Source organism: Hesperophylax consimilis, chromosome 13 (assembly GCF_061612785.1).
Source record: "Hesperophylax consimilis isolate HC1 chromosome 13, BYU_Hcon_1.0, whole genome shotgun sequence".
Lineage (NCBI taxonomy): Eukaryota > Metazoa > Arthropoda > Insecta > Trichoptera > Limnephilidae > Hesperophylax > Hesperophylax consimilis.
The window spans coordinates 26,555,186-26,564,700 of record NC_142848.1 but is presented as its reverse complement, the minus strand read 5'-3'; positions in this window follow the sequence as shown (position 1 = coordinate 26,564,700).

Genomic DNA, 9,515 nt, shown 5'->3' with positions numbered 1-9,515 from the left:
TTAGTTAATTAGTAATGGAATTAAATTAATTATTGAACTCAATTGTTTGTCACTATTCATTTGTTCGATTTCGCTTTAAACTTTACATTGTTGTAAATCTACAGAACTACAAATGATTGAACACAGATATACATAAATCAGTAATTTATAACAGCCGTACTAACAAAAAAAAAACACATCCCAGCCGTTAAACAGTGTTTTAGCAACACATTGAATGCAGAATATACTCGTACAAGCCGAAATTCGATTTGGTACTAATAAAAAATATCTAACTGTGCTCCAAAGAGCTGGAAACGTTGCATTTCAGTAGACTGACACCTGAAATACCCGTCTTGAAAAAGTGGGGTTATATCGAAAGTACTACTTTTTAAATGACTGTTATCGGGTGAGTTTAATAAGAATTCTATGGGAGTGGACGTGAATTTCTTGTGCCTGTGTAGGTCCATCCTAGAAATCATAGAAATCAACGATTATATTGCAACAAACAACCAATCCAAAATGTCAGTTTTTCTGTTATTCTCTGGGAATTATTAAAATATTTTTTATAATTGTTTATATAATATGAGATAAAAAGTGAAGTCACAATTTACTTGCAGATTCCCTAATGAACGGAATGTGTTTTCTAAATTTCGTATTTTCTACATTTTTTTCGAAATTTGGAGTAAAAATAAATGTGGTTTTTATTAAACTTTTTTCATGTTGAAATTAAAATATCACAATTCATAAACATTAAAGTATATTTTGAATATACAAATCTAAAATTTTATTTTATTTAGTTCATAAAATGGTGTTTTTTTCCAACACCTTGAAAAATAATAAATATGTAGCACTATTAAAATACCTTGGAAACCTGAAAAATCTTTAAAATATCTGAAAATCTGAACGGCGAATATTATCACATTTTTGTAGAAAATGAAATGCCTAATCATTTTTGTTGTTTGTTTTTGGGGTGTTATGCCGTGTTGCGCTAACTCCTTCTTGGCCGAAAATGCTTTTGGCCGTGAAAATCTAAAAACTTACCTGCCTACTCATTATTTCAAATCGAGTTTCCTATGTGAGTAAAATTGAAAGACCTTTTTTTAAAGTAAATCATTTTACCATTTTTTACGCTGTTTTTCAATAACATGTCAGTGTTGTACAATTTTTTTTTAAAGAGGAGTCAAAATTAGATGTTTTTTTCTTTTAATTTGTGACTTCGGCAAAAATGTTTTTTAATGAATAGTAAACTTGGGTTGTACAAAGAAAAAAATATACGTTACCCAATGGATAAGCTATGAAGACGGTGGTGAAATACTCCCTAAATATTATTATAAAAAAAGTCTTGCAGCTAAAATATTTATCGCAGTTCAACAATTCAACATACATTTAATATTGAGGTTAGGTTATGTTAACATCATAATAATGTTATTGTTGTCCAGCTTTGTCCGAACTTTTAGCCCAGAATTCACACACGCAGATATCCGAACATTCGGACCTTCGAGCGGCAAGCATCTTATGTATAGTGATATACCATCAGTTACTACCATGTTTTATTTCAATCTTCTAACGATAACCTGTCTTTAACCTGATATACCGTCTAGGGAAAAAAATAAAGAAAAAGCAAAAAATCTAGAGAAATTTTCAATTTTCGGTTTTGTAATCAAAATTTTCAAGCAAATTTGGGAAAAATCTCAAAAAAATCTTGTAATTTGAAGTTCTCGAGAATCTAACTCTAACTCCATCTTAGAATTTGTCAGCTATAGTAAGACAAAAAAGCGTCTTTAGAAATAACACTTTGGGCAACAGTCGTAAAAGTTAAAATTCTCGAACAGATTATGGAGCTGTAATACAATTTCGTTACATCCAGTGAACGATATTACACCATAACCCTTGCTCTTAGAGCACCCACGTACAACCACCGGAGTACTAATTTTATTTATCGTTTCTTTACATTGTATCTTTTTTTTTAAGTTATAATTTTTAACCTCACTAGGACAAGCCTGTGTTGAGGTTAATAATTTTACAAAATATTAAAAAAATAGTACAAAGATTATAAGAGATTTAAAATAGTACAAATATTAAAAAAAAATAATTCAAATATTAAGATAACAATATTGTTACATTGACGTTTCTGCGAATTGGATACCTACATGGTACCTATCAGCCTATTCATTACAATATAATGCTGTAAACATGTAGGGTGACCATGATATTTAATTGCAATAAAAATGTAACAAACTATTATTTTTTTTTTAAACAGAGAAGAAAGAAAGAGAGAAAAAAACATTTACATTAAAAAAAGAAAAGGATGAAAAAATTAACTTATTCAAAATATTATGCCACAATTTAAAAGGACAAAGATGAAAGAATATGTTGGAAGTCCTCGGATGGCAGAAATAATTTAACATTCTTTTTAAATGTACACAAGGAATTTGATTTAATGTGATCTGGAAGGCTATTAAATAAAAGTGGAGCCTGGTACAAATAATGTCTCTGCCCAAATGAGGATTTAGGGTGAATTGCCATAAAGTTCAGACCAGAGCCAATTCTTGTAGTACGAATTTGTTGCGTTCTTTTAGCAGAACTAATATTGTTAAAAAATCTGCATAACGTTTGTAGGATAAATAGTTGTTTTAAATTCATGATATTACATTCCTTATAAAGTAACTGTGTAGGATATGTAAATTTTTTCTTATACATAACTTTGAGAATCAGTTTTTGGGCAATATTAAGTGGTTCTATTACAGTCTTCAGGCAGGAACCCCAGCACACTATATTATATGAAAGTAGGCACTGAATTATAGCAAAATACACTGTTTTTAATTTTTCCTTGTCTAGTACGTGTCTGAGATCTTTAAAAATATAGATAAGTCTCCTAATTTTATTTACTAACATTTCGACATGATCATTCCACCTCAAAAATTTATCAATTTTTACCCCCAGGTATTTGAGGCTGTCTACACTTTCCAAGGGGTTGCAGTTACACGTTTGCACACAATTGTGAATAATCAAATTATGAAAGGTAGATGGCTGACTTTTATAAGAAATGCTAAAAGTGATGTATTTGGTTTTTTGTGTATTTAAAGTTAAAATATTATTACTCAGATAATTATTAACTATTCCTAAACCTGTATCACATTTTTCAAAAGTTTCACTCCAATTTTTACCCTCAAATATTAAGGCAGTGTCATCTGCAAAACTAACAATGTTACCTGGAATTTTTAGACTGCATAAATCGTTTATATAAATAAGAAATAATATTGGCCCGAGTACACTACCTTGTGGTACTCCAAATGAGATAGATTTACTATCGCTTAACATTTTATTTATTTCTACTTGCTGTGTTCTATCACTAAGGTAAGATCTGAACCAACCCATAGCTGTATTATCAATGCCTAAAGATAATAATTTCTTAAGAAGCAACTCGTGGGAAACCGTATCGAAGGCCTTTGATAAGTCTAAAAATACCGCTATAGCTTTGTTGCCATAGTCCAGTGCGTTTATAACTTTGGTCAATACCTTTAATATAGCATCACTCGTACTTCTGTTCTCTCTGAAACCAAATTGGCTGTCGGAGAGTATTTTGTATTTTTCTAAAAATGATACTAATCTTGACTTAGCCAGTCTTTCTATTATTTTTGAGAGAGTATTGAGCAAAGATATTGGTCTGTAATTATTAACATTTTCGTGATCTCCACCTTTGAAAAGAGGTATAATCTTGGCATTTTTACAATGGGAAGGAAATATGCCATTCTTAAAACTAAGATTAACAATATGAGTTATAGGACCAGCTAACTCATAAACATGCTGTTTATACACCATTATACTTAAGCCATCGATACCACAGGAAAAAGACATTTTTAATTCATTTATAACTTTAGTAACTTCAAAAATGTTAGTAGTTTTAAATTCAAAACTATCTCCTGTAACTTGAGTACCAGGTTTAAAATTGTTAGCAAGATACATTTCGTTGGTTTTATTAGCACTGCACAAGTTTTTTGCGTATGTAGGACCAATATCACTGAAGAAGTTATTAACATGGTTGGTAATTATATGTGGATCCTCCTCCAATGAGATAGTTTTGTTATTGATTACTAATTTTTTTATGGACACTTGCTCCTTTTGAATATTTATGGCTTCCTTTATAATCTTCCACTGTTGCTTGTTATTACCGTTGACTTTATCAAGTTTCCTTCTGTAATACGTTTGCTTTGTATATTTTATAATTTTTGTACACCAGTTTCTGTATCTCTTATAATAAGCCAGCAGTTGAATATTATTAACCTCTCCTCGACATTTGTTGTGCAGTTTGTCGCGGGTTCTAAGGCATTTGATAATTCCATCATTTATCCAAGGTTTTAAGTATTTGATGTTATGTTTTACACTTTGTACCGACGAGCAACTTTCCACGTGCATTTTTAAACATTTTACGAAGTTTTCAGTAGCTGAATTAACATCTTGCGATGACAGGACTGACTGCCATGATTCTTCTTTTAATTTAGCCTTCAAAAGAATGTTATTTATGACGGTTTTGATTTTTTCATTTTCCTTTGCTATTTTCTTTTGTCTAAAGCTCATAAATCTCAGCAATACCGCATCATGATCTGTTATGTCAGTAGTGAAGACAGCTCCCTGTGGTTCAAATTTAGATTTTACCATAATGTGATCGATGCAACTTGAAGCAGTAGACGAAACTCTTGTAGGTGAAATTATAATAGGCTTTAAGCCGTGAAAAGCCAAAAGTGAGAGGTATTTTTGAGTTTTTATACTGTTCAAATCTAATGTATTAATATTTATATCACCACATAAAATGATTTCCTTATTTTGTATAGATGTAGAATCAAGTAGGACACTCAGTGATTCAAGGAAACTATCTATATGAGTCTGGGACGGAGATCTGTAAATGGCTATTAAACATATATTATTCGATATCTGCATTCTTAAGCAGTTTGCTCCAGGGAAAACAATTTCCTCAACAGTCGCCTGAACATTTTGTTTCACGTAGGCAACTACACCATCGTTTTGCAAATAGTTATTATTTGTATTGTAAACTGTGTATCCTGGGATGCTAGGTATATTGATCAAATTTTTTAGCCAAGCTTCTGTAAAAACTAATACCTCAGGACGATGTTCTATGCCATCAAGCATAGTTAAGGTTTCATCAAAGTTTTTACTTAAACTTCTAATGTTTAAACAAACTAAAGAAAAGTTTGAATGTTTCAAAAAATTTTTGCAAGTAAATGAATCTTTAATAGTTAAATTAGGTTCTGTATTGTCATCCAAATCAATGTTTTTTCCTAAATCGATGTCCATTTTTAATATATTTAATATTGTCGGTGCCTTTTACCATACAACTTCTAAATTCTATTGAGGTCATCTTCGTGTTTTATTTCTTTAATTTTTTTTCCTTCATCTTCTTTCATTAGAATTGATCCATTTTTAAACCAAATATATTTGTATTTTAATTCTCTTCCCTTTAATTTGGCTTTCCAAAGCAGTTCTTTAAAATAAGGAGATAGCGATTCTCCTAGGAATATCATTTTCTCACGGTTTGAGATCACCTTCTTGTTTGCCAATAATTTTGATCTTGTTTCTGGATTTCTAATTTTTAAGAGAATTTTTTTCGGATGACCTGGTCTTCTGTCATATTGTCTTATTGCTGATGTAATATCCTCTGTACTTATTTGGATATTAGCACTTTTTATTAGGTTTATAGCAGTTACTTTGGGATTTTCATCTGTCTTTTCCTCAATTCCTGTTATTTCAATACAGTTATCGAGGTTCGACTGTTCTAAACAAGCCAGTCTGGTTTCTAGATGTTTAATATTTTTACTTTTATTTGTCAAATCATTTTTTAAGCTTTCGACTTCTCCTTTAACTTCATTCATGGAGTCCAAACGAATTATTATGTCATCATACTTTTGACAAATAAATTCGGTAGTTTTTTGAAATTCAGACATTTTTTTTTCAATGTTTTCGAGTATTTGGGTTTTGAGTTTCTCCAGTTTTGTGTCTACGAAAGACGCAAATTTAGTAAAAGTATCTTCTTCTGGGCTAGTGTCTTCGGGGGCAGTGTTCATTTTGTTTTTGGATCTTGTAAATGTATTTAGAGTATCTTGTGGTTGAGAGCTTGTTTTTTTGTTCGAACTCATGGTCACCCTTGCAGTAGTTTTGGTAGAAACAATAAGATGCGCAAGCGCCGTCAAAGCGAAACAAGCAAGCCGAATGGCCCGAGTTTTAAAGATGGCGGTGGAGTTGGCCAATCACAATAGATTCACTTATACAGCATTCACTTATTGCACTCACAAGTTTTAGTTTGCAGTTACAAATCCTAAAAGTAAATCTTTTTTCTCTTGATGAACGCCAGCGGAATTTTGGAACACTGAAATTCATGATAATCTCAAAAGGATCCGTGATGGAATAAAAGTCAAAATTGTACATAAAATTATCAGTATACGAGATAAATTGGGAACCGGAGAATTAGTAATTATATTTGCAGAGCTCAATCTCTTGGTATTTACTGGGTCAGAGTATAACGAAGCGTAATGAGGGAACTGGAGACCTTGTTTGACTTGACTCAAATGAAAGTCTATTTTAATAAATTATGTTAACCTTTATCTACCGCCTGTATTTTTAAGGGCTTGTGAGCTGTGTTCAGGGCCGGGCATACAAAAAATTTGCCACGTTCAAAAGGTGTAAATGGCACCAACCACAGTGAAAACATTTTTCCAATTATATTATATCGTGTTTATAGTAAATCAGTGCAATCATAACTGTCAGTAGTTCTTTCGATCACTGAATCTGAAATCAAATATTTACAACGCAATAACAAATGGTAACCATTATCAAGACCCTTATATCCAAATTTATTGCCGGAAAACGAAGAATCGAATAAATAAATTTAAAAAAAACTGCAATCTATAGTTAAGAGGAAGCTACAAGCCAAAAATGTGTTTATTCTTGGTATACCTTATAATGTGAGTAATAGGCATTAAAATCGCTTGACAAACGGAGTCTAGAAACGTTCGATTTCAAGGACAAAACTAGTTTTTATTTATTTTGTAAATAACTTTATAAGACACCAAAAAAGTTAATCAAGCGAAACTGTCACAGAAAATCTTAGCTATAATATTGTATTTTTTAAAAGATGTTTCCTTTATGCGTTTCTACATTTCAATTGAAAAAATGTTTTTTTTAGTAGTAGTTTACATACATATATATTTTTTATAGAGTAATTTATTTTTTTATTTGTATTCTACTCAAGCGAAACGATAGGAAAACCTTCAATTTATCTAAAGCATATTTTTTTGTATTCATAATGTACACAAATTCGTTATAGAAAATTAATCAAAATAGTGATTTGGCACTAAGCTTCGCCTTAAGTGAACAAAATAAAAGTCCTCTAATGTAGAATAACTGTAAAGATATGATGTATTATTGTTTTATTATGTTAAATTATTTTTGTCATGTGTGTTCATATTATATGGCTGTATTTATGTACTTGGAAAGTAATTTTTTTTTCATTAACTATTTATAATAAAAATAAATAAACTCAGAGGTGAAGGCACCCAATCATCTATATAGTCTTATATTAATCTGTATCCATAATTCTAGAAAATCAGTAAAAATTGTTTGAATTCATTTTCCGTGAGAGGCATTAGTAATAAAAGTAATATTTTCAGCCAATGCTGGGCAGCATAGCGAACAGCCGTCGCCGACCAGCGCTGCACGGGGCCAGCGAGGCTGCACTGGACGTGGAGTACTACCGCCTCAGGAGTTTCAGCGTCAGCGCACACGGGGCTGTCAGCAACCTGGGGGACTGTCTCCGCAGCAGGAGTATCAGCTCTGTCACCAGCGTGGGCTCCAATAGGAGAGATAGGTAAGTCATGACACTAATTATAATAGTTGCGTCCGACCCTGCAACATGAACTTGATGAACTTGAAAATGGACTGGAAAACAAACCAAAAATTTAATGATATGGTGTTTGATGGAGTTGGGTGAAGTAAATGTAACAAGGATCGGAAGAAAAGGGGTAACTTTCAGACACACAGACACAAATACTTTATTTATTAGTTTATGTTTTTAAGGTGAAGCTATCAGAGAAATCACTATTTTCGATAATACTTTACTACAAGCTTTTTTCTGCTGAAGCTTTTTCTATCGTTTCGATTGAGTAGAATTACAATAAAATGTGTAAAGCGTGTATAAAAAATATAAACGTGGACTATTAAATAATGCAATTTTGATTAGAAAATTGGATAGATTTCAATTAGAAAATTATGAACGCATAAAAAAAACTTTGTAAGTAAACAAAATTATTCACAAAATAAGTGAAACCAATTTTTCACTAAAATCGACAATGACTCATTCAGTTTGCCAAGCGACGTTTATGCCCATTTATTGCCTTGGTGATATAAGACACGCGACAATACGTGTATTTATAAACTTGTATTCCTACCTACCAAACTAAAAATCTAATTTCTAAAAAGCGGTTGACACTACTTTCCTAGACTAACTGGAACTTTTGCAATCTTCTTCATTCTCCTTTAGAACTTTTTTTCTTGAACTGAAAGACTTGGGTAAAGTTATAGTCCGAAGCCAGAAGATTTCTTTTGCTCATTAAGTTACTACCATGTTTTTACTTCAATCTTCTAACGCTAACCTATCTTTAACCTGACTTTCGGAAAACAATCATCCATTAGGTTTACCTTCATCGATTGTCAAATTACCCATGACCCATACCGTACCTAGATAATTATGCCTTTACATTTATTTATTAGATTTTCCTTTTCCTGGCTTGATCCGTTTTCCATGTGAATAAATCATTACTCTTGCGAAACTAGATTTCTCTTCGTTTATAAAGTAGGTATTTCCAACAAGAATACACATTATTTCATGATTGAACTAGAAAATTCTGATGTGTTATTATTATGTCTGCCTTTAATCGCAGACTTTGGGTGTTGGAAACTCTTTAAAACAGTAAAAGGTTCTTTATATAAATGTGTTTATTTACGTTATAATAACATGTCTGACTAGCTAGAACTGATCATTACCCGAGGGTAGGTAAAACTCTGCGCCCGAGGAGCTTGGTCTCTGATAATATAATCTCGCAAGTGCCTGTTACACCCTAGCCACATCTGAAGGACTCTGGCGTAAGCTTTATGACTACCGCCATCTATCGAATAAATACTCAACCTTATTACCATACATCACAGATATATTTTTCGTTTTTATTTTGAAACAGGGAAACCAAATATTACACCCAATCAATCTATTTAAGGAATAGTTCGTCCGTTCGTTAGTTCCTCCTTTGACTGCCTGTAAAGTTGACCGTGTCAAAACGTAATTATTGTTTTTCGACTAATATTATAGTTGAAGGGTAAAGAGAGATAAAGCGGGAAAATTAGCAATGAAGTACAGGGTTTATTTAGATCAGTGGTCATTAACTAGTATTCCGCAAACTTTTTATAAATGTTCCGCCAACTTATCATTAATGTTCCGTGACCTTGGAGTGACCTATGGCAGAGGTGTTGGC